At 41.8% G+C, this 25561-nt stretch overlaps 1 long non-coding RNA gene across 2 annotated transcripts; it reads right to left on the bottom strand.

The window, feature by feature from the left end:
* Positions 1 to 2022: 2022 nt before the first annotated feature.
* On the bottom strand, positions 2023 to 25110 carry LOC102412390. Of its 2 annotated transcripts, none has more exons than XR_327837.4 (4): positions 24511 to 25108; positions 16860 to 16916; positions 12618 to 12717; positions 2023 to 2377 (listed from the first exon to the last, which is right to left on the bottom strand). It is a non-coding gene; the product is annotated as an uncharacterized LOC102412390 (long non-coding RNA). The 2 variants fall into 2 exon arrangements; XR_006641286.1 differs by lacking the exon at positions 2023 to 2377 and adding an exon at positions 12079 to 12387 and having other exon boundaries at positions 24511 to 25110.
* Between the last annotated feature and the right edge of the window lie 451 nt (positions 25111 to 25561).

Here is a 25561-nt window from a genome sequence, read left to right as displayed (position 1 = left end):
TATCTTGAGACTTTTATTATTTTATTGCTTAGTACAACTTATAGAAGTTGTGCAAAAATAATATTGAGAACTAAGGGCAAAAATAAGTGTGGATGAAAACACAAGGAAAGAAGCTTATTACTTCTATTGCTATCACCTCAGTTACTAGAACTAATGAAATAACAAAACAATTGACTTCTTTTCCTTCTTCTAAGAGACTCTAGCAATCTATGGCATGAACCACAGAGAACTGGATGATGTAGAAGCACAGGATATGGAAATTCTATGATCCAAAGTCCAACCATAGATCTTGTGGGAAACATAACCTTAGGTGTTAGAATTAATCAGTAGGGTAAAAATAACATTTTTGTGCTTTATCTAAAATTTTTTAAAATGCAATAAGTAAAGTAAGTAAAGTAGCTCAGTCATGTCCAATTCTTTGCAACCCCATGGACTGTAGCCTACCAGGCTACTCTGTTCATGGGATTTTCCAGGCAAGAGTACTGGAGTGGGTTGCCATTTCCTTCTCCAGGGGATCTTCCCGACCCAGAGAATCTTGGTCTCCAGCATTGCAAACAGACGTTTTACTGTCTGAGCCACCAGAGAAGACACAATAAACCCTTTCAAATCTTTCAAGGTAATTGAAGTTAACTCCCACAGTTAACAGATAGAGCTTATATTCTTATGCATCAGTATATCAACATAATATCAAAAAGCATTTGTTAATAAGGCCTTTCTTTCAGCAAATAAAATGTATTAAGTACCTTAAAATAACCACTTTGTTGTTCAGTCACTCAGTCGTGTCCAGCTCTTTGCAACCCCATGAACTGCAGCACGCCAGGTTTCCCTGTCCTTCACTATCTCCCGGAATTTGTTCAAAACTCATGTCCATTGAGTTGATGATGCCATCCAACCATCTCATCCTCTGTCGTCCCCTTCTCCTCCTGCCTTCAGTCTTTCCCAGCATCAGGGTCTTTTCAAATGAGTCGGCTCTTCACATCAGGTGGCCAAAATATTAGAGCTTCAGCTTCAGCAACCGTCCTTTCAATAAACATGCAGGGTTGATTTCCTTTAGGATTGACTTGTTTGATCTCCTTTCAATTCAAGGGACTCCCAAGAGTCTTCTGGAACACCACAGTTCAAAAGCATCAATTCTTCAGTGCTCAGCCTTCTTTATGGTCTAACTCTCACATCCATATTTTTATTTTTCTTTATTTTTCTGGGCTCCAAAATCACTGCAGATGGTGATTGCAGCCATGAAATTAAAAGACGCTTTCTCTTTGGAAGGAAAGTTATGACCAACCTAGACACCATATTAAAAAGCAGAGACATTACTTTGCCAACAAAGATCTGTCTAGTCAAGGCTATGGTTTTTCCAGTGGTCATGTATGTATGTGAGAGTTGGACTATAAAGAAAGCTGAGTGCCAAAGAATTGATGCTTTTGAAGTGTGGTGTTGGAAAAGATTCTTGAGAGTCCCTTGGACTGCAAGGAGATCCAACCAGTCCATCCTAAATGAGATCAGTCCTGGGTGTTCATTGGAAGGACTGATGTTGAAGCTCAAATTCCAATACTTTGGCCACCTGATGTGAAGAACTGACTCATTTGAAAAGACCCTGATGCTGGGAAAGATTGAGGGCAGGAGGAGAAGGGGACGACAGAGGATGAGATGGCTGGATGGCATCACCAACTGGATGGACATGGGTTTGGGTGGACTCTGGGAGTTGGTGATGGACAGGGAGGCCTGGTGTGCTGCAGTTCATGGGGTCGCAAAGAGTCGGACACGACTGAGTGAACTGAACTGAACTGAACTCACATCCATACATGACCACTGGAAAAACCATAGCTTTGACTATATGTACCTTTGTCAGCAAAGTGATGTCTCTGCTTTTTGATACATTGTCTAGGTTTGTCATAGCTTTTCTTCCAAGAAGCAAGCATCTTTTAATTTCATGGCTGTGGTCAGAGTCTGCAGTGATTTTGGAGTCCAGGAAAATAGTCTGTCACTGTTTCCATGAAAATAACCACAGTTGAGATAAAAAAGTTTTATCATTGCTTCATTGCAAGAATTTGTGATATTTTCGGCAGTGAGTTTGTTCCTCTGTCAAGGAATCCAAAGAAACAATTTCAAATGACCACCTTTTTCTCCATTTTCACACTGTCGCATGAAGAGTATTCAGATAAAGGCAGATGGTGGAAGCAAGGCAGGAGGATGGGGCCTCTCAACTGTACGTGTAAATTGCTGTAACTCCCAAGTAGCTCAGGATCTAGATGTTTGCTCCTTTTAAAGTAATTTAACAGAACTTCTCTGGTGGTCCAATGGCTAAGACTTCATGCATCCACTGTAGAGGGCACAGGTTTGATCCCTGGTCAGGGAAGGTACTGCACACTGTGCAGTGCTGCCAAAAAATAAAGTAAAATTTAAAATAAATAACAGAATTTTAGACTTCATCTGACTTATTTATTAACATAAGTGAAATATATAGGATATGCAAAGTTAATTTTAGTTACGATTTCAGAAGCCTCTTTTTTTATTAAAAATTTTTTACATTTATTTATTTTTTTCTCTCTCTTTTCATTTTTTTTTTATTTTATTTTTTATAACTGAAGGAAGATTGCTTTACAATGTTGTGTTGGTTTCTGCCATACAACAATGTGAATCGGCCATAATTACATGTGTAGCCCCTCCCTGTTGAGCCTCCCTCTTGTCCCCCACCCCACCCCTCTAGGTGAGCACAGAGTGCCAGGCTGGACTCCCTATCTTATATAGCAACTTCACACCAGCCATCTATTTTACACATGATAGTGTATATATGTCAATGCGACTTTTTCTATTCATCCCACCGTCTCCTTCCCCCACCGGGACCACGAGTCTTTTCTCTACATCTGTGTCTCCATTCCTTCCCTGCAAATAGGTTCATCTGAAGTTTCTTTTTTTGTTAATAGCTGTATTAGAAACTCTCAGTTTACTGAAGAAGTTATGCACCTTGTATTCTCAGCATTTACTTGTTTTTACTTTCTTTTATTGAAGTACAGTATTATATGCTATCGGTATACAATAATAGTGATTCACAATTTTAATGACTATACTCCATTTATAGCTATTATAAAATATCAGCTACATTCTCTGTATTGTACAATATGCACATACGTACAATATGTACAATATGTACAGCTTATTGATTGATTGCAGACTTGATCAACTTTATTTTACTCAGTAAGTAATAACATACATATAGTAAAGTGCATAAAATGTACTAATTGTAAGCATTATAGTTTGAATTTTTACATATGTATATATCTTAATAACCACCACTGAGATAAAACAATAGAATATTTCCTATAAAAGTCTTATGCACTTTTCACTCTTTTCCCTGATGGGTTGATCACTATTCTGACTTCTAAAAACATCTCTTAGTTTTGCTTGTTCTTAAACTGTATATAAATACAATCACATACTAGACCTCTTTTGTATCCGGCTTCTTTCACACAATAGAGTGTCTGTGAGATTTCTCCTTGTGTTAGAACTATTTTGGTTTTAATTGATGAGTAGTATTCCATTACATAAATTATCACAATTTATTTATCTGTTTGTGTGATAAGCACTTGCATTCTTTTATCTTTGGGATATTATGAATAAAGCTGCCATGAATATAATTTACAAATAAGAGGGTATATGCATTCATTTCTTTGGAGGATAAAAGGTGGAATTGCTATATCATGAAACATAACCCTAGTTGAAACTAACAAATGGTTTTTCAAAGAGATTATATCATTTTGCAACCCCCACCACCTTGTAGCTTATTTTGTACCTAATAGTTTTTAACCTGTTAGTCTCCTACTCCTATTTTGCCCCCTTTTCCCTCTCCCCACTGGCAACCACTAGTTTGTCTCTATTCCTATGAATCTGCTTCTGTTTTGCTCTATTCACTAGTTTATTGTATTTTTTGTATATCGCATATTAGTGATATAAGTTTTTGTCTTTCTCTGTCTGACTCATTACACTTAGCATAATACCCTCTAAGTTTATCCATGTTGCTACAATGGGAAAATGTCATTTTTTAAATGGCTGACTAGTATTCCATTTTATGTGTGTATGTATTCATATATGGTGTGCATATATATATAGTGGAGAAGGCAGTGGCAACCCACTCCAGTACTCTTGCCTGGAAAATCCCATGGATGGAGGAGCCTGGTAGGCTGCAGTCCATGGGGTCACTAAGAGTCAGACACAACTGAGCAACTTAACTTTCAGTTTTCACTTTCATGCATTGGAGAAGGAAATGGCACCCCACTCCAGTATTCTCGCCTGGAGAATCCCAGGGACAGAGGAGCCTGGTGGGCTGCCATCTATGGGTCACACAGAGTCAGACACGACTGAAGTGACTTAGCAGCAGCAGCAGGAGCATATATATATAGACCACATCTTTATCTATTTCATCTGTTGATGACAACATAGGTTGTTTCCATATCTTGTCTATTTGTAAATAATGCTGCCATGAAACTTGGGATGCATGTATCTTTTTGAATTAGTGTTTCTGAGGGTAATTTTTTCTTGGCCATATACCCAGGAGTGGAATTGTGGGTCATATGGTGCTATGCTTAGTCATTCAGTCATGTCCAACTCTTTGAGACTCATTGGTCTTTAGCATGCCAGAATCCTCAGTCCATGGGATTTTTCAGGCAAGAATACTGGAGTGGGTTGTCATTTTCTTCTCCAGGGGATCTTCCCGACCCAGGGATCGCACCCACATCTCCTGTGTCTCCTGCTGGGAAGCCTGGGTCATACGGTAGTTCTATTTTTTAGTTTGTTGTTGTTGTTTTTTTTTTTTGGTCATGCCATATGGCTTGCAGGATCTCAGTTCCCTGACCGGGGTGGAACCTGGGCCACAGCAGTGAAAGCCGGAATCCTAAACACTAGGTCCCCAGGAAACTCCTTATCTTTAGTTTTTTGAAGAACCTCTATACTGTTTTCCACAGTGGCTGCACCAATTCACATCCCCACCAACAGTGTACGATAGTGATTCTGGCAGTTATGAGGCAGCACCTCATTGTGGTTTTGATTTACATCTCCCTAGTGATTAGCAATATAATTAGCCATTGTATATCTTCCTTGGAAAAATATCCATTCAGGTCTCCTGCCCACTTTTTAATCAAATTGTTTCTTTTTTTGGCATTAAGTTATGTGAGTTGTTTACATATTTTGTATATTAACCCCTTATTGGTCATATCACTTGCAAATACTATCTCCTATTCAGTAGACTGTCTTTTCATTTTGTTGATGATTTCCTTTGCTGTACAAAAGTTTTTAAGTTTAATTAGGTCTCAGTTGTTTATTTTTGCTTCTATTTCCTTTATTTGAGGAGATAGATTATGCCAAACGATTTATGTCAGTGTTCTGCCCATGTTTTCTTCTAGGAGTTTTATGGTTTCCGTTCTTGCATTTAGGTATTTAATCCATTTTGAGTTTATTTTTTACATGGTGTTATAGAATATTCTAATTTCATTCTTTTACATGTAGCTGTCAGCTTTCTCAGCTCTGCTTATTGAAGAGATTGTCTGTTTTCCATTGTATATCTCTCACCTCCTTTGTTGTAGATTAACTAGCCACAAGCACGTGGGTTTATTTCTGGGCTCTCTAGTCTGTTCCATTGATTTAGGTGTTTATTTTTGTGCCAGTACCATATTGTTTTGATTACTGTCATTTTGTAGTATAGTCTGAATATCCAGGGTGCCTGATTCTTTTAGCTCTCTTCCTTTTTTTCAAGATTGTTTGGGCTATTCAGGGTCTTTTGTGTTTCCATATAGATTTTAAAATTATTTTTCTAGTTCTGTGAAAAATACCATTGATATATTTGAAAGGAATTGCACTGAATCTATAGATTGCCTTGGGTGGTATGGTCATTTTGACAACATTGATTTCTCCAATTCAGAAACACAGTATATCTGTCCATCTGTTTATTTGTTCTTCAGTTTCTTTCATAAGCATCTTACAGTTTTGGAATAAAAGTCTTCTGCCTCTTTACATAGGCTTATTTCTAGGTATTCTATTCTTTTCGATGCAATGGTAAATGGAATTGTTTCCTTGAATTCTCTTTCTGATAGTTCGTTATTAGTATATAGAAATGAAACTGATTTCTGTATATTAATTTTGTATCCTGCAACTTCACTGAATTCAGTGATGAGCTCTAGTAGCTTTTTGGGGCATCTTTGGGATTTTCTGTGTATAGTATCATGTCATCTGCAAACAGGACAGTTCTTTTCTGCATTATAGCTATATCAGGAACACCCAGTTTATTGAAGAAGTTATGTAGCTTGTGTTCCTAGCATTTATTTGTTTTTATTTTTAGGAACATCACAACTTGTTGTTGGGAGGTTATAAAGTGTGAGATATTAAAATAGAGAAATTGCATAACATTTTCTTTATTTCTTTTATGGCCATACCATGCATGGCTTGCAGAATCTTAGTTCCTTGACCAAGGATTGAACCTGGGCCCCTGCACTGAAAGTGCTGAGTCCTAACCATTGGACTGCCAGGGAATTCCCAACATTTTCTATTTTAATAATGCTCTAGTGTACTTTGGACTTCCCAGGTGGTGCTAGTGGAAAAGAACTCGCCTGCCAATGAAGGAGACATAAGAGATGTGGGTTCAATCCTTGGGTCGGGAAGATACCCTGGGGTAGGGCATGGTAACCCACTCCAGTATCCTTGCCTGGAGAATCCCATAGACAGAGGAGCCTTGCAGGCTACAGTCCATAGGGTCACACAGAGTCATATACGACTGAAGTGACTTAGTGTGTAACACCAAAAGAAGCACTAACACATATTGTAAAATTAGAACTCTCTATACAATTCTTCCCTGGTGGCTCAGAGGTTAAAGCATCTGCCTCCAATGCAGGAGACCTGGGTTCAATCCCTGGGTCGGGAAGATCCCCTGAAGAAGGAAATGGTAACCCCTCCAGTATTCTTGCCTGGAGAATCCCATGGACGGAGAAGCCTGATAGGCTACAGTCCATGGGGTTGCAAAGAGTCGGACAGGACTGAGCAACTTCACTTCATACAATTCTAAATAAAACAGTGATTAGCATGGTCAAATCATTTCCTTCTTTATTAGCACTTCTCAAATATTATTTAATAAATCTTTAGAACAACTCTTTTTAGGGATCATTCCTTAAATATTAGCATGCTACCTAAATGTGTCCTCAAGTTTCTTGACAACTAAGTAACTGTAAAGAAAAGTTGTTTTGAAACAATTATTGAACCTAGGTCTCCTGCATTGCAGGTGAATTCTTGACCTACTGACCCAGCAGGGAAGCCCAAAATACAGTAAAGCATTTGAAATCATTTGTGCTCTGAATGGCAATCGGACTTTAACCCTCTCACCTTCATGCCATTTTCACAGCTGAGTAGTGCTCGTTTCCCTTGTGCTCTAGGATGGAATCATCTGGATTTTTGAAATGGGAATCAATGGGCAATAGAGAACCAGCATTAGTAATGATGAAGTTTTTATGGAACACTGAGTCTCTTTTCATCTCGTTTCTATCACATTTTATGGTCAGACAGTCTAGTTCAGCTGGCTATATCCAGTCTCACTGTTCAAGACAGACTAGCTAGGGAATAAAAATGACCAGGCTGTGCTCTCTAGAAGGCCAGCTTCATAGTTCTATTGCAAATAGGACTTGAGAAATATTTGTTCAAACCTCATACTATTCAATTTTGTCGATCCATTGGATCTGCCAATGGTTTTAGAATCATTTTTTTTTCATGGTCATACTTCTAGCAGTCAAGATTATTATTATCTTCTATTTTTCTTAAGATTAAGCAAGTGAAACAGAGGAAAGGAAAGCTATTTTTCTATGAATTAAGGCACATAATGGAATAAGTATTAATTCAGATTTACTAGTTTAGGAATGGAGACTTGGCCATCTATTGGGCAGAATTCATATATACTGTGAATTCCTATCGTATTTTTGTTTTCATTCTGTCTTTTGAAACAATTAGTCCATTGCCTCTCCAACTCATTCAGATTCATTTCGAAACAATCATGGTTGAGATCTGTATTTACTTAAAGCCAAAAATTCATTACTCTTCTAACGTGATATATCTGTAGACAATAGATTATATATAATCCATCTGGTAGCCTATGAATAATGCTTTTAAGTGAAAACTTTTATTAATATTTGCTGGTTGAACTCATAGAAACATAACTTGAAATGATAACGCTTTCCTCTACTAGTCCATAATGTTTTATCTGGTTCATTGGGGTTGTAGGTTTCAACACATAACTGCATATGCTTCCCATTCACAGTTTTAAGAGAAAAGTCACTTCCCCAAGTGAAATGCAAAACATGCTAAATTAGAGACTTAAAATAAACATCTCATAAGGTGCATGCTCCTTGTTAAAATCTTAATCAAAAGCAAAATCCCAATGGATAAGTAACAAGGTCCTACTGTAGAGCACAGAGAATTTTATTCAATATCCTATGATAAACTGTAGTGGAAAAGAACATAAAAAAGAATGCAGATATAATGTATTACTGAATCACTTTGCTGTACAGCAGAAATGAGCATAACATTGTAAATCAATTACACTTCAATAAGAAAAATATTGATTAAAGAAAAAAATCCCGGCCCAAGCTTTGCAAATGTGGGCAGCACCAGAGGCATTTCTTCTCACTGTCAGAGGTTTTGCAGCTTGGTATTTTCTATTTCCCTTTCCTAAGAAACATACAAGAAAAAAATTTTTTTCAAGCTCATGAGAAGAGTCCTGAGAGTGAGTTATTTAAACTCCCCTCCTATTTCCTGAACTGAGGGGCAGGAGAGAGCGCTTACGAGGAGAGGTTCTAGCAGGGCAAGATGTGGAGTGAACAACTGCTTGCAGACTCAGATTCGGAAGGGACCCTGGTGTTCACAGCTTCTGCCTTCCTGGATGTCTGCACATGTGCTCATGGTATTTGAGGTTTGGGGGACGTCAAGTCAACATGAAGTATTTTCCTGCGTGATTGCATTCCTTTCCCACAACTTTGATAAAGCTCTATCACCATCACTGATAATCTATAAAATGTGTTATGAAATGCTACCCTGTCTCACTGACATTTCACCCAAGGTCACACTTCCATCCTGGTTCACTTTCAAGAACCACTGCTGAGAAGCATCATTCTTCAGGTTAACAGCTGGGGTACACCCCATCACATCTTCTTACAGCAAGTCACCAACAAACACACTCCATCCTTAGGATGTTCCACAAAAGCCCTGAATGCTGTGGATCCTGCCTACCTCCCACTTCAACTCATACCCATCTCTGACTCACACATCCCATGACAACCACCCCGGCTTGCTTTCAGTTCTGCAAAGAGTCAAGCTTCCCCCATGAGACCCTTGCTGCTCCTTCAGCCCATGACACTTCCCAATGTCCCCAGCACTCACACTCTTCACACACACAGGCACATGTACACACGCACAGACTCTGCCAACTCCAGCTCCAGCCTTCAGCTGTCAGCTGAATGTCATTTACTCAAAGTAGGGCCTTCCTTAGCCCCAAATCTAAACTAGGTTCTCCTATAACAATGCCTCACAAAGTATCCTATACTTCTTTTGTTAGACATATCACTGTTTGAAAATATATATTTACTCTGGTGGCTTGGTTTGAAAATTTTCCCCTTGCTGGATAATAGCAGGTTCCATCAAGGTAGGATGGATCTCTCATTTACCAGTGTAGTTCTGGTAACTAGCATGTAGCAAAGACTAAATATTAGTTGAAAAAATGAACTATACTTCTACATTACATGCCCAGAGGAAAGGTCTCAGAACATTTGGCCAACCATTTTCCAGATTCTCCGTCCCTGACCTTTGATGAGTTTTTTAAAAGGGCCAGAATGTGCCTTCTAATTGTCACTGAGCCAGGTCATGCCCAGAGATTGTTATCCAGCCCTAGTCACGTAGCCATTCTTCAGAAAAACAACTAGCTTATTCTCTACCTGGTTCTAGCAAGAGGAGGCTAAGTACAGGTAACCACAAACTCCCTGTGTGTGATAGGCAGAAGCTATCTGTATGCTTCCCTCTGTTGTCCATACAGATTGTACAACTTAGTCCACCGTCTTCTGGACATCTTCCTCTGCTTGCACAGTGAGAAGGCATTAAAGCACTCCTGTACCTGTTGCTATGTGTTACGATAACTGACTGTCGTTAGCTGGTGTTAAGGAATGTTATCTTTCAAAATGCCTCAAATCAAATTGTCACACATTGTTAAGCCTGAACTGCAAGGGGACCACATCATGTACGTGCCTATTCCAATCCTTTGTCTACAGACTTCTCTAACTAGGAGAACTTAATGTGCATGCTAACTACTTTGTTGCAGGGTAGCTGTTGACTCGAGTCCTCTACGCAGCTAAGGGACAAGCTATGGCTGCAGCATGCCCAAACAAGCAGTGCCACTGGCCCTGATATTGACCACACGCAGCCCTATCTAATGCTTTTCTGAAATTTCTGCCCACGACATGAGACCACTGCTCAGCTATCAAGGATAGTCTCATGAGAGGAACTCAGTGACCTTCTATGGGCACTCATCTGTGGAGATGAGCGTGGCCCTGGAGCCACTTGCAAAAACAAACCCTAGCCCTAGGCAGGGTTTAGGTTATGTGTGCCCCATCCACAGCTGGCATCTGACCCATGGCTGTAGCCACACCAGAGATCCCTCTTAGCATCCTCCAAGACCATGAGCATGACTAGTAACAGCTAGAAATGAATTATTGTTAGAAATTCTTCCTCTAAGCCAGCTGACTTTACAGTTCTTAGGCCATTTATTTTAAGTGTGGTTCCCTTGAAGTTCTTAATAGTTCTTGGCTATACATAATTTATGGCTTCTATTTTTAAAGTGCTATCAGAAATCAATAAGAATACAAACGCATGCGCTATTTCAAATGTCCTCACAGCGACTGTCAACCCATGCCATGCTCTTTTCACCAAAGTGACTAGAACAACTGATGCCTTTTTAATGTCAGTGGTTTCACTCAGGTTGAGCCACAACTGAAAAAAAATATTAACTAGTATTAAGGAAGAACACTCTACCCTGGGACTTCTAACTCAGGATGAATCATTTAAAACATAGGTAGCACTCAGCAGCACTAGAGCACCATGGAGGTTTCAGTATACAGATATATATTGTATAAATTATATTGATACATACAATACAATATATTATAATTATATTGGATATTTTTCCAAGTAGAAAATTTCATTTAAGTTACTGCCATGCAAGAAGCTTTCCAGTATTTTTTGAAGTCTTCAACTATATTTAGTAGTTTAACACTACAATGTGAAAATTGCTTTATTAATGTATGACCAATGCCTTCATTGAGTCATTCAACAAACGTTTATTAAATGCCTCCTATATGGCAGTCACCATACCACGGATTGGTGCTACCATGATGAATACGTCTCCATCTCTGCCTTCAAAGTGTCTTCAGTCTACTCCACGTCCGTGTTTAAACTCCTCCTGAACTCTGGAGGATAGGCAATAGGCTCACTCATCCCTGCATCCTCAGTGTCCTGTCTAGAGCCTAGCACGAAGTAGTACACAACAAATGCTTCCTGAACAAATTAATAAATGCGTAGATGAATGAATGAAGAAATAGAAACTACTGAACAAATATTTAAAGAGCCAAGCTGCCCAGAGACCACCAAACCAAGAAGTAATATTCACTTTTCTCTCTCTTTGGGTTTAGAAAACAGACGAGATATAGTCTTTGCCACCATTCCTCCCATTTGGCTTCCAAGTACTCTTGCCTGGAAAACCCCATGGGCGGAGGAGCCTAGTAGGCTCCAGTCCATGGGGTCGCTAAGAGTCGGGCACGACTGAGGCGACTTAGCAGCAGCAGCAGCAGCAGCTTCCAGTACCTGCCATTTTCTCATGAACATAGTATTTCCCCTTGCTCTTCCATTTGTTCTGTATAAGAAAATCACCTAGAGTAGCGCAAGGTCCAGGATGCTTAATTTAATAAGTAGGTAACAGCTGGGGCTGTCTCCCTTTCCATTTCCCAAAGCAGGTTACATGGTCAGTTGCCGTTAGATTTTGATTTGAGATTCTTCTAATATATGCATGTCCCTCTGTGCATTTATTAGACCAAGCCTGTGCTCCATGGGTTCCAAAAATTAGGCATCTCATGGGAAGCAGAATGTAACATAAAGGCCAGCTAATTTCTTGTGTTCCGAAATTCACTATGTAAATGAACACCGGGTTTGAATGGGGCAATGGATTTGTCAGTACTTCTCTGGTGTCAGTGGCCCAGAGTCCCCCTTGTCCTACCTAGTCTAGGAAGAGCCTGAGTCAGTGACCACTCAGCAGGTTCCCCGAAGACACCAAGGCACTATGCATTGAGCACCACACCCTGGATACTTCCACGAAAAGACCTAGGAAGAAATAGGGCTTTCTCAATTTAAACTGTGGGGAAAGTTCTAAATAATGAAAGAGACTGGTTAGCATATCGTCACTGCTCTAATACAGATCATTAGCCTGAGTGTTTTTGTTTCTGGGTGTGAAGCAATCACAGTTCATGAATATTATAACAACTGTGTAGATCAGAAAAATCTCCAAGGGTTCTCTAACAAAAAATTATTCATTGATTTCACTAAAAACTTACCCACAAGGTGACAGGCAGCAGATTAGACAATGAGTGTGGACCAGCTCCTTCTGGAGGGGCTCACAATCAAGAAAGGGAACAACTCCATATGGATTCAGTGCTGTGGAAGAAATGACACAAACCATTCTCAGGACGCAGAGGAAGAGCAGCCTCCTGAGTTTCCGACAAAGGAGGCTGTGTAGCTCAGCACTTCAGAGGACAAGCCCTGGCGACAGACTGCCCTGCCCCACAGCTCACCAGCGAGACTCAGAGGGTATGAGGATTAAGCAAGACAGTACAGGTCAGGCAAATGGCAAACACTTAACAGCTGTAGATCCTCTCCCCAAACGAAGATGCCTAGCTCATTCTGTGGGCTTCCCAGGTGGCGCTAGTGGTAAAGAACCCACATGCCAAAACATGAGACATGAGAGACACGGGTTCCATCCCTGGGTGGAGACACAGGTAATCAAGTTAAAATGAGGTCATGAGTGTGGCCCCTAATCCAACATGATCCCCTGGAGGAGGAAATGGCAACCCACTCCAGTATTCTTGCCTGGAGAATTCCATGGACAGAGGAGCCTGGCGGGCTACAGTCCATAGTTTGGCAAAGAGTCGAACATGACTGAAACGACCTAGCGTGCACAACAGCTTGTTCTACCCATTGCTAATTTTGAAATTGATTAAAAAAATTTTAATTGGAGGATAATTGCTTTACAGTGTTGTGTTGGTTTCTTCCGTACAACAACATCGATCAGCCATACGTGGACATATACCCCGTCTCTCTTGAGCCTCCCTCCCACACGACCCATTGCTATTTGAAATGTTATCTTTGCCTCATGTATATCTCTACTTCTCCCCTCATTATTGAATATTCATTCCCCTTCTTCAAATCTTTATTAAAAATCAAAATATATATTGTGTACTAGCTGCTAATAGCTGTTTCTAAGACTACTGAGAATATTTTCTCCTCAACCTCCCAAAAAGATTAGGCTTGAAAGAACTTTGTTCCCAAGGGCATAGCCAACTGAAACTGGCCCCAGATGAAACACCAGGGAGTCCTTAAGTTCCCCGGCACCTAGGCAACCAGTGTTCTCAGTACATACAGGTATGCTCTTTGAGCCCCAGGAGAGATGGAGGGACTCCAACTGACAAATTTTAGGGCAGGATCACAAGCAATTCCAAAGACCTATTTACTCCCAAAGTCCTCTTTGCACTACAGTTTGGAGATGCGGGTGGAAATGGGAAGGTTTCCTTCCTTCTTCATTTTCCACAGACAGGGAGAGAGATTTCTCAGTTCCAGACATAGGAGTACGCTAGACTTCCTTGATCCCCCCTCGCTCTTCCCCAAGCAAGGAGGAATGATGTCTCTGATTCGCGGCATAGGGAAGAAGGATCAGGATTTATCTTCGGTCCCTTTTCCTCTATTTCAGAGGCTGTGGTCTCAGGATGTTACAGGTGGCATTCTGTCCTCCAAAAAAAGTTGTGTTGAAGTTCTGACCCCCCAGTACCCCAGAATGGGACCTTATTTGGAAAGAGGGTTTTTACACAGGTGATAAAGATAAAATGAGGTCGTAAGTGTGGTCCCTAGTCCAGCATGACTGAAGTCTTTATAAAAAGGGAAAATGCAGACATAGACAGGGACGCGCAGAGGGAAGGCCATGTGAATAGACGGGGAGAGTACTGTACGATGAGGAGGGCAGAGGTGGGGTTATGCTGCCACAAGCCTAGAAACACCCGGGGCTAGAGAAACAGGAACACGCAAGGGAAGAGCCTTTCCCTACCCGTCTCAGAGGGAGCACGGTCCTTGATACCTTGATTTCAGACTTTTGGCCTCCAGAACTGTTAGACAGTAAATTGCTGTCATTCTGAGCCACCTAGCTTGTGGCACTTTGTTATAGCAGCCCTAACAAACTGATACACAAGACAAACACTTACTTTGTCCACTCTGCTCTAAATGACCTAATCCTACGGAAAAAAGCCTGCATCCATCTCCACCTGCGATGGAGAGGCTGGAATCAAATGGGGGTGAAGCGAGTGAGGCAGGGAGGTGGTGAAACATATTAACAAACCTAATAGCAAGCTTCCTCTAAACAGCGTTTGTTGGTGGCAAAGCCAACACTTCAGTGTCCTCTTGTTGCTAATTTTTTTTCTGAATTTGAAGCAGGGAGGAAAGTCTGGTTTTCTGACCAAAACTCCAAATTTAGGCTGAGATACATGTGCCACTCAGAGAAGGCAATGGCACCCCACTCCAGCACTCCTGCCTGGAAAATCCCATGGATGGAGGAGCCTGGAAGGCTGCAGTCCATGGGGTCGCTGAGGGTCGGACACGACTGAGCGACTTCACTTTCACTTTTCACTTTCCTGCTTGGAGAAGGAAATGGCAACCCACTCCAGTGTTCTTGCCTGGAGAATCCCAGGGACAGTGGAGCCTGGTGGGTTGCCGTCTATGGGGTCGCACAGAGTCGGACACGACTGAAGTGACTTAGCAGCAGCAGCAGCACAGATGCCACTAGTGGTAAAGAGCCAGTCTGCCAATACAGGAGATGTAAGAAATGCGGGTTTGATCCCTGGGTCTGGAAGATCCCCTGGAGGAGGGCATGGCACCCACGCCAGTATTTTTGCCTAGAGAATCCCATGGACAGAGGAGCCTGGCGGGCTGCAGTCCATGGAATCACAGAGTCAGACACGATTGAAGCAATTTAGCACGCACACACACATAGTTTACATGCATATTAACTCATTTAACTTTCACAATAGCCCTATAAGAGAGGATGTCCTACTATTATGCCCAATTTACAAATGAGACAGCTTAAGTCGAGTAACCTATTCAGGTCAAGTAACTTACCCAAGGACAATGAATGCTAAGGGTTGCTTGTAGGCAGCTTGGGGCCAGAGTCTGTCCTGGCTGCCTCTGCCAAGGTTACATTCCAAGGAGCAAGTCCTTAAATGGTCCCATTAGAAGAATCCCATGGCTAAATACATGAGGAGAACCCTCCGTGAACAAAAGTAAACTTTTCTTTAATTTTTCCTGATCTTCTCAGAGCCTTTACAATACCACTGTGCCATGTGACTCGATCAGGATACAGAGTAGTGTTTGACCACAGAGCACTTTTCAGGGAACATCTCCTGGGACGAATGCTCTGGGGAACACCAGTTTGGGAAACACTGAGAGAATACGTAAGGTGGGAGGTACTCTTTTGCTTGGATACAGCTCTAGGATTTTAAAAGAATTTCTATATGCAATTCAAATACTCAGAAATTCCTTCCTTTAAATTTTACAGAGAGAGAGAGAGGTTTACATAGTAAGGCTGGGCCATGAGTTCTGGGAGCCGAAGCTGACACAGACCCAGGCCATTGCAACACCCAACACGGGAGCTGCTGTAACAGCTGCAAAGCAGAGCTGGCAGAAGGCAAGGCTCCGTCTCAGAGCGAGAAAGGGGGTGATTTCACGGAGGCTTGAAGGCGAGGAGGGACTTCAGGCAGTCATTTTGGATTAACTCCTTTGATTCTGCTCCAGGAGGGTGTTAGAAACCCCCGTGGCTCTAGAGGGCATTCTGGTCTCAGTTTGTCAGGGCATTATTCCCACAGCTAAGCAGAGATCACAGATTGGTAGCCCCTAGGAAAGATGTGCGGAGAAGGCGATGGCACCCCACTCCAGTACTCTTGCCTGGAAAATCGCATGCGCGGAGGAGCCTGGTGGGCTGCAGTCCATGGGGTCGCTAGAGTCGGACACGACTGAGCGACTTCACCTTCACTTTTCACTTTCATGCATTGGAGAAGGAAATGGCAACCCACTCCAGTGTTCTTGCCTGGAGAATCCCAGGGACGGGGGAGCCTGGTGGGCTGCCATCTATGGGGTCGCACAGAGTCGGACACGACTGAAGTGACTTAGCAGCAGCAGCAGGAAAGATGTGAGCAGCAGACGCCTGTTTGGCCAGCACAGTATGGTTGGTGGGTGGGTGTGTGTGTGTGTGTGTGTGTGTGTGTATTCAATCACTTCAGTCGTATCCAACTCTTTGTGACCCTGTGGACTGCAGCCTACCAGGCTCTTCTGTCCATAAGATTCTCCAGGCGTAGGCGTAGGCTGCTGTGCCCTCCTCCAGGGGATCTTCCCGACCCAGGGATCGAACCCATGTCTGTCTCCCGCATTAGCAGGGGGGTTCTTTATCACTAGTGCCACCAGGGAAGCCCGTGTATGTGTAGTGTGGGTTTTAATTTAACCCATGTTCTCTTGGGCCTCACTTTCACACGCATTCTACTCACCGGTTTGGTCCCTGAAGACATCTGAGTCTCCTCTAGGCTGACGTAGCCATGACACACCTGAAAGGTATGGCACATTTTCTCTTCTATCGACATTTCAATAGACAGACAGTGTCACAGAAAACAGCAGGGAGTTAGGTCCCTGATGGGAAAACCTGAAATACCAGTTTGGAAATGGTTGTCTGATGCTTCCCAAGTTAGTTAAGGCAACCTCCCTCCTAAATGGATTCCCCCTCCAAGGCAGTGGCATGCGTCTCTATACTAGCCCTGCCTCTAATATTTGAGTTCAGTAACTTTTATAATGGATTATCTTAAATATTACATTAAACCTGGCAAATTTGTCATCCTCTTAAATATGCTGCAAAAGAAGAAACATGGGATACAAAATAATTTAAGATATAATCTTTAAAAATCCTTAGATGGTGATCTACAGGCCGTTTTCCTGAGGGCCTTTCTATGTTTGTTTTAAAAATCCCTCATTGTTCTGGTTGTTCTTCTGTACTCGTGTGGTTGTTTCATTAATGTTCAGAAAGTAAATGCTGTATGTTTGCATTATATTATGGTTATAGCCACTTGAGTGCAATAAAATGTATCCCTACTTACAGCCCCCTTAGTAGAGGTGTGACCATGAGAACTAGCCTGTGCCTCTTTGTAATTATGGTACACAGGGTCTCCCTGGAGTAGGAAATGGCAACCCACTCCAGTATTCTTGCCTGGAGAATCCCATGGACAGAGGAGCCTGGCGGGCTACGTCATTGGGGTCACTGAGAGTCGGACACGACTAAGTGGCTAACGCTTTCACTTTCGTACAGGGTCTGAGTAAAGATACCAACAGAAAGCGTTTCACCTTCTCTTCTCAAGGGGGGCAGAAGTAGGAAATCACTCTCTTGATCTCCCCAAATCAAATTCAGACCCCAAGGCTTTAAGATATGCTGCAAACAGAACTGGGTGTTTCCTTCCTCCTTGCACAGGTCCTAATGAGGGCACTATAGTCTGAGACATCACAGAATTCTGCAAAGCAGCGCTGCAACGATGCCCTAACAGCATGCTTTCCTGCTTCTCTTCTGGGCTTTCCTGTCCTCCTACAGGTTGGGTGGTGATAAGATGCCAGCAGAGCATGTGCCATTCGGCTTGCACACGGGCTGGTGAGACACTGCTCTCCATTGGCAAAAATCCTGTCTATGCCCTCCTCTCCCAGGGCAGGAAACTTCGTTCAAGCTCCTGGGTTGAGAGAAACCATGGTTTAAATGTTTATAGGTGAATGGAAAGCAATGTGTGGAAAAGGGGGTGGGGGGCAAGAAACGCCACTTTTCTTTATAAAGCCTGCACTGTTTGATTTGGTAACTAAGTATTCTCACTTGAAACATATTTAGATTCAGGGACTTTCCTGGTGGTCCAGTGGTTAGGACTCCATGCTTCCAACTGCAGGGGGTACTGGTTTGATCCCTGGCTGGGGAACTAAGATCTTATGTGGTGCATGAAAAAAAAAATTTTTTAGATTCACCCTTGAATGAGCTGCTACCCCATTGCTTGGCTCCCTTCTGCCAGCAAAGCTTCCTGAAAGATCTGTCCATACTTCCTATCTCTTCTTTTAAACCTCCTATACAATGCATTTTATGTATTTTTAAATTGAGGTATAGTTGATTCATGATATTATATGTTTCAAACGTATGACATAGAAATTCACAATTTTTAAAGGTTATATTGAATTTATAGTTACTACAAAATATTGGCTATATTCTGCTGTATAACACAACCTTGTGACTTGTTTATTTTACACACAGTAGTTTGTATCTTGTAACCCCCTACCCTATCTTTTCCCACTGCCCCCTCTCCTCTGTCCACTGATAACTACCAGTTTATTCTATACATCTGTGAATCTTTTTTTGTTATACTAACTAGTTTGTTTTATTCTTTTAGATTCCACATATAAAAGTGATATCTGAGTGCCAAAGAATTGATGCTTTTGAACTGTGGTGTTGGAGAAGACTCTTGAGAGTCTCTTGGACTGCAAGGAGATCCAATCAGTCCATCCTAAAGGAAATCAATCCTGAATATTCATTGGAAGGACTGATGCTGAAGCTGAAGCTCCAATACTTTGGCCAACTGATGCGAAGAACTGACTCCCTTGAAAAGACCCTGATGCTGGGAAAGATTGAAGATGGGAGGAGAAGGGGAAAACAGAAGATGAGATGGTTGGATGGCATCACCGACTTGATGGACATTAGTTTGAGCAAGCTCTGGGAGTTGGTGATGGCCAGGGAAGCCTGGTGTGCTGCAGTCCATGGGGTCGCAACGAGTCGGACACGACTGAACAGACTGACAGCACTTGTCATGTGTGTGTATATATATATACACACACACACACACATGTGTGTATTAGTCACTCAGTCGTGTCCAACTTTTTGTGACCCTGTGGATTGGGGCGCACCAGGCTCCTCCGTCCATGGGATTTTCCAGGTAAGAATACTGGAGTGGGTTGCCATTGCCTTCTCCAAGGGATCTTCCTGACCCAGGGATTGAACCCAGGTCCCCCATATTGCATGCAGACTCTTTACCTTCTGACCCACTGGGGAAGACTATATATATATTTTTTTAATTGAAGTATATATACCATGTATTTTGAAAAGTTACTTGTGTCAGTTTTATCCAGTATATGCAAATAAATCTTAAATATTCAACTGGCACTCCCACCCCACTCCCAGTGGAACCCACTTTCAACTTCTTTGCTGTTTTCACTAGTAATTATTGACATATTTTTATAGGATAGTAATGCTATTTCTATGGAATGAGGTTTGTGACATTGTACAGGAGACAGGTATCAGGACCATCCCCATGGAAAAGAAATGCAAAAAAGCAAAATGGCTGTCTGGGGAGGCCTTACAAATAGCTGTGAAAAGAAGAGACGCGAAAAGCAAAGGGGAAAAGGAAAGATATAAGCATCTGAATGCAGAGTTCCAAAGAATAGCAAGAAGAGATAAGAAAGCCTTTTTCAGCGATCAGTGCAAAGAAATAGAGGAAAACAACAGAATGGGAAAGACTAGAGATCTCTTCAAGAAAATTAGAGATACCAAGGGAACATTTCATGCAAAGATGGGCTCGATAAAGGACAGAAATGGTATGGACCTAACAGAAGCAGAAGATATTAAGAAGAGATGGCAAGAATACACAGAAGAACTTACAAAAAAGATCTTCACGACCCAGATAATCATGACTCATCTAGAGCCAGACATCCTGGAATGTGAAGTCAAGTGGGCCTTAGAAAGCATCACTATGAACAAAGCTAGTGGAGGTGATGGAATTCCAGTTGAGCTATTCCAAATCCTGAAAGATGATGCTGTGAAAGTGCTGCACTCAATATGCCAGCAAATTTGGAAAACTCAGCAGTGGCCATAGGACTGGAAAAGGTCAGTTTTCATTCCAATCCCAAAGAAAGGCAATGCCAAAGAATGCTCAAACTACTGCACAATTGCACTCATCTCATATGCTGGTAAAGTAATGCTCAAAATTCTCCAAGCCAGGCTTCAGCAATACGTGAACCATGAACTTCCAGATGTTCAAGCTGGTTTTAGAAAAGGCAGAGGAACCAGAGATCAAATTGCCAACATCCGTTGAATCATGGAAAAAGCAAGAGAGTTCTAGAAAAACATCTATTTCTGCTTTATTGACTATGCCAAAGCCTTTGACTGTGTGGATCACAATCAACTGTGGAAAATTCTGAAAGAGATGGGCATACCAGACCACCTGACCTGCCTCTTGAGAAACCTATATGCAGGTCAGGAAGCAACAGTTAGAACTGGACATGGAACAACAGACTGGTTCCAAATAGGAAAAGGAGTACATCAAGGCTGTATATTGTCACCCTGCTTATTTAACTTATATGCAGAGTACATCATGAGAAACGCTGGACTGGAAGAAACACAAGCTGGAATCAAGATTGCTGAGAGAAATATCAATAACCTCAGATATGCAGATGATACCACCCTTATGGCAGAAAGTGAAGAGGAACTCAAAAGCCTCTTGATGAAGGTGAAAGAGGAGAGTGAAAAAGTTGGCTTAAAGCTCAACATTCAGAAAACAAAGATCATGGCATCTGGTCCCATCACTTCATGGGAAATAGATGGGGAAACAGTGGAAACAGTGTCAGGCTTTATTTTGGGGGGCTCCAAAATCACTGCAGATGGTGACTGCAGCCATGAAATTAAAAGACACTTACTCCTTGGAAGGAAAGTTATGACCAACCTAGATAGCATATTCAAAAGCGAAGACATTACTTTGCCAACAAAGATCCGTCTAGTCAAGGCTATGGTTTTTCCAGTGGTCATGTATGGATGTGAGAGTTGGACTGTGAAGAAAGCTGAGTGCTGAAGAATTGATGCTTTTGAACTGTGGTGTTGGAGAAGACTCTTGAGAGTCCCTTGGACTGCCAAGGAGATCCAACCAGTCCATTCTGAAGGAGATCAGCCCTGGGATTTCTTTGGAAGGAATGATGCTAAAGCTGAAACTCCAGTTCTTTGGCCACCTCATGGGAAGAGTTGACTCATTGGAAAAGACTCTGATGCTGGGAGGGATTGGGGGCAGGAGGAGAAGGGGATGACAGAGGATAAGATGGCTGGATGGCATCACTGACTCGATGAACGTGAGTCTGAGTGAACTCCGGGAGTTGGTGATGGACAGGGAGGCCTGGTGTGCTACAATTCATGGGGTCGCAAGAGTAGGACACGACTGAGCAACTGAACTGAACTGAATGCTATTTCTTAATGTACTTTAAACATTTTCTAAACACCTCCTGTAACAGAAGGTAAAGTATGTCATGTCTCTCTCACACACACACACAACTTCCCTTTCCTGCTTCATCCCCTCCATGTAAACTTATTATAATTTTTTACTAAATCAGCTATTGTTTACATTGCTATGTCCAGTAAAGATTCCCTGTTTAACCCAAGATGCATGAATATTTCCTTTTCATACAACATTTTGTTTTTCCTGGAGTTGAAATTGTCTTTGCTTAGCTTCCCATGTGTTTACCATTTATTGTTTCTCTGAATGTTTCAATAGACTTGCTGAACCTTTACCAATAATTTTCCCCAGATGTTCCAACAAATCAGTTTCATTTTTCATTTGGCGCCCTCCCTCTGAAAGCCTCTTTCTTCTTTTCTAGGCAGGAGAGGTTGGTTGTCCTCTAGAAAAGTCTAGTGCATGGCTCTCTTTTCACTCCTCTCCTCTGTTGAAATCCCTTACATTAATCGAAGTGGGATAACTGCCATTAAAACCAGATCCCAAACGTATAAAAAGGCACACTACCAATGGTTATTTCTTATTCAGGGATATGAACTGAACTGTGACTCCCTCTCTCACTAAATTCATGTGTTGGAGCTCTAACTCCAATACGACTGCATTTGGACATAGGGTTTTTAGGAGGTAATTATGATTAAATGAGATGATTGGAGGCTTTATAAGAAGAGGAAGAGAGAATTCTCTCTGTCTCCACCATGTGAGAACACAGCTGTCTGCGAGACAGAAAAAGGGCGCTCCCGAACACCGTAACTTCCAGTGATCTTGGGCTTCCCAGCCTACAGAACTGTGAGAAATGTCTATGGTGTTTCGTTATAGCAGCCTGAGCAGACTAAGACAGTGCCTTTTTACTGGATGATTCTGGAGATACCAGTCTCTGTCAGTCTTTTCTCGGGTGTAATTTAGATTCTTCAAAGAAAGTCCACCAATATACTTTACAATCTGTGGACAGAATTCCAGGAGCACAGCCTGAGAAAGGAGTCTAAAAATTATAATTCAGTATGAAAATTTTCACTTAATTCCCACCTTTATAACTCCATGTCTTGTTCTATCCTTATCTCTGTGTCCCAAAGTCTAGTCTCTCTCTCTTAATCCAGTTTCTCCAGAGAATAAAACTCTTTGGGCAGGCTGGAGGTGCATGGAGTTGTAGTCCTCTGGGCAGGTCATATAAGGGAAGGAATCAGTTAGATCAATTATTCTATAAAATTTTTCAACCACTACCCCTGTTTCTATCCAGGAAGATTAACTTTACCTTCTGTAGTACCTTCTAGACCCAAGTGCAAAACGTCTGAAGAGTTCTACATAGCAAATGGACTTGTTCATCATCAAAGCACCCCAATTCTTCCACTGCCACCCAGTCACATAGGCATGTACCCACCTCGTCTACTAAGTCAAGTTCTACTTTTTCAGGTGCTTCTTATCTTCCAAAAATTGTTGACATTGCTGATCTGCTGCTGTCTCTTTTCCTATAGTTCTGACCCTGTGAGTTATTATTTCTTGTTATCCTTTGCTCTTATTTGGTGGAGCTATATTTAAGTACAACCCACTCCCTGGAGAAGAAAATGGCAATCTACCTCAGTATTCTTGCCTGGAAAATTCCATGGACTTCTAGAGGAGCTTGGTGGGCTACAGTCCAAAGAGTTGGACACGACTGAGTGACTAAGTACACACACACACACACACACACACACACACTGAAGTACATGTTAAGTCGCTTTAGTCATGTCCGACACTGTGCGACCCTATGGACTGCAGCCTGTCAGGCTCCTCTGTTCATGGGATTCTCCAGGCAAGAATACTGGAGGGAGTTGCCATGCCCTCCTCCAGGGAATCTTCCCAAGCCAGGGATTGAAACCTTGTCATATACCTGAATTGGCAGGTGGGTTCTTTATCACTAGCGCTACCTGGGAAGTCGTATTTAAGTACAGTCCTCGAGTAGTATCCTCAAGCCATTTTGGCAATCCATCTCAGCTTCGATCTTCCCAGAAACTTCTTACCAAGGTTGGCAAATAATCTCCATTGTTGCCAGTATAATGGAGCCTTATCTTTCTAGCCTTATCTTACCCAACTACACAGCAGGAGATGAAATTATTGACCCCTCTCTCCTTCACACAATACCACCCCTACCCCAAGTATCTCCTAGTTTTTCTCCTACATTACTGGTTCTAAATATCTTTTTTTTTTTTTTAATTGGTTTCTCTGTCTCTGCCTGATGTCAAAATGTGGACATTTTCCAGGTCTTAATATTGGAACCTCTCTTTCCTAGTCATGTCTTTACCTTGGGTAGCTTCATCCATTCTCAGAGTTTTAACTAATTCATGACAATGAATATTTCCAGACCTCACCTCTCCTTAGATCTATACTCATCTATCCAACCATCTTTTTGACATTTCTTAGACAACAGATAATTATTTCTACTCATTCAACCAATAAGTATTGGGTACTTAGTATGTGCCATAGAATATTCTAGATTCTTGGGCTATACTAGTATCAAATTACTGTCCTTCATCCTGCTTACATTCTAGTGAGAGGAAAAGAATATTAACAACTGACCATATAAAAAAGAAATAACCTGGTGGGACTGTGGTTAGGACTCTGCACTCTCACTGCTGAAGGCCTGGGTTCAGTCCCTGGTTAGGAAACTAAGATCCCACAAACTGTGCAGGGTGCCCACCTCCCCCCCACCCCCCCAAAATGGGGGTGATGAAATAAAAGTGCTATGCAAGAAGAGAAAGTAGAGTGCTGGGTATGGAAGAACAGTCTTGGTTTTAAATAGGGTGATCAGCATAGACCTTAACCAAGATGCCAAAATTCAGGCTAAGGTTTGGAGGAGGTGAGGTCAGGAAGATAGTTAACTTACCTGTAGGAAGAGCATTCCCCCAAAAAGGAAGATACACTGCAAAGATCCTGAAGTGGGAATGTACCTGGTATGTCCAAGGGATAGCAGGAGAACAGCGCAGCCGGAAGGGAAGGAGTGAGGATGTGTGCAGGAGACAAGGTCATGACTTTGGCTTTTCCTTGTAGCTAGAGGTGGAGTCGTTGGATGGCTTACATCCAACGTTGAGTTACAGTTTAAGAGGCTCCTCTTGCTGCTGCCCAGTGAGCAGATACCGTAATGGAGTATAAGGGAGACCAGGTAGGACCCTCATTCAGAAATTTCAAACTTAACATGTGCAAAACTGAATTTAACAATTTTCTTCCCGAAATCTCTTCTTCCCCACAGCCTTCCTTATGTCAATAACTGACCCCACCCAGAAGCTAAAGCCACACACCTAGGAGTCATGCTTGTTTCTTCCTTTCCTATCAACTCCTCCTTAAATCCATTAACAAATCCTATCCCTAACCTGAGCTCCTCCCCATCAGCAAGCCATTGTTTCTGGTCAACAACAGTTTTTTCCTGTCTCTAACAAAAGACAGCAGCCAAGTCAAATAAAGTTCTTGCCTTTGTGACAGTTACGGGGGTCTCCAGCTCTGGAGCTGCCAGCTGCTGCCGGGACACATCTTCTGATGATGAGGGGCATCCCCCCAAGTCATCATTCTCCCCTCATTCTCCAAAAAGTAAAACGTTTTCCATTTTATTCAATTTTTCAGTTGAATGAAATAAATAAAAATTTATTCAATTTTTTGTTCTGTTTTATTAAAAGGGAAAAAATACAGAGATGATCTTCTAAAACAAGTCATTGTGGTAGAAACCATCAAAACAATTCAGAAAAATCAGAAGAAACAGTAATACAATTTTCCATATGGGGAAGGGAGATAAACACAACTACTAAAGCATTCCTTTGCTTCTTTCTCTCTGCCACCCAAGTTCTATTTGTACTTAACAAGGCCAAATTAAGGTTTTTGTTTTCTTTTTTGGCCTTCTTAGGAAATGCAAGGACTTTTCCATTCTTTTTTTCCAGGTCACTGTA

Source organism: Bubalus bubalis, chromosome 7 (genome assembly GCF_019923935.1).
Source record: "Bubalus bubalis isolate 160015118507 breed Murrah chromosome 7, NDDB_SH_1, whole genome shotgun sequence".
Classification (NCBI taxonomy): domain Eukaryota; kingdom Metazoa; phylum Chordata; class Mammalia; order Artiodactyla; family Bovidae; genus Bubalus; species Bubalus bubalis.
Note: the sequence above shows the minus strand (reverse complement) of the source record. Positions and strands in the feature narration are given on the sequence as shown.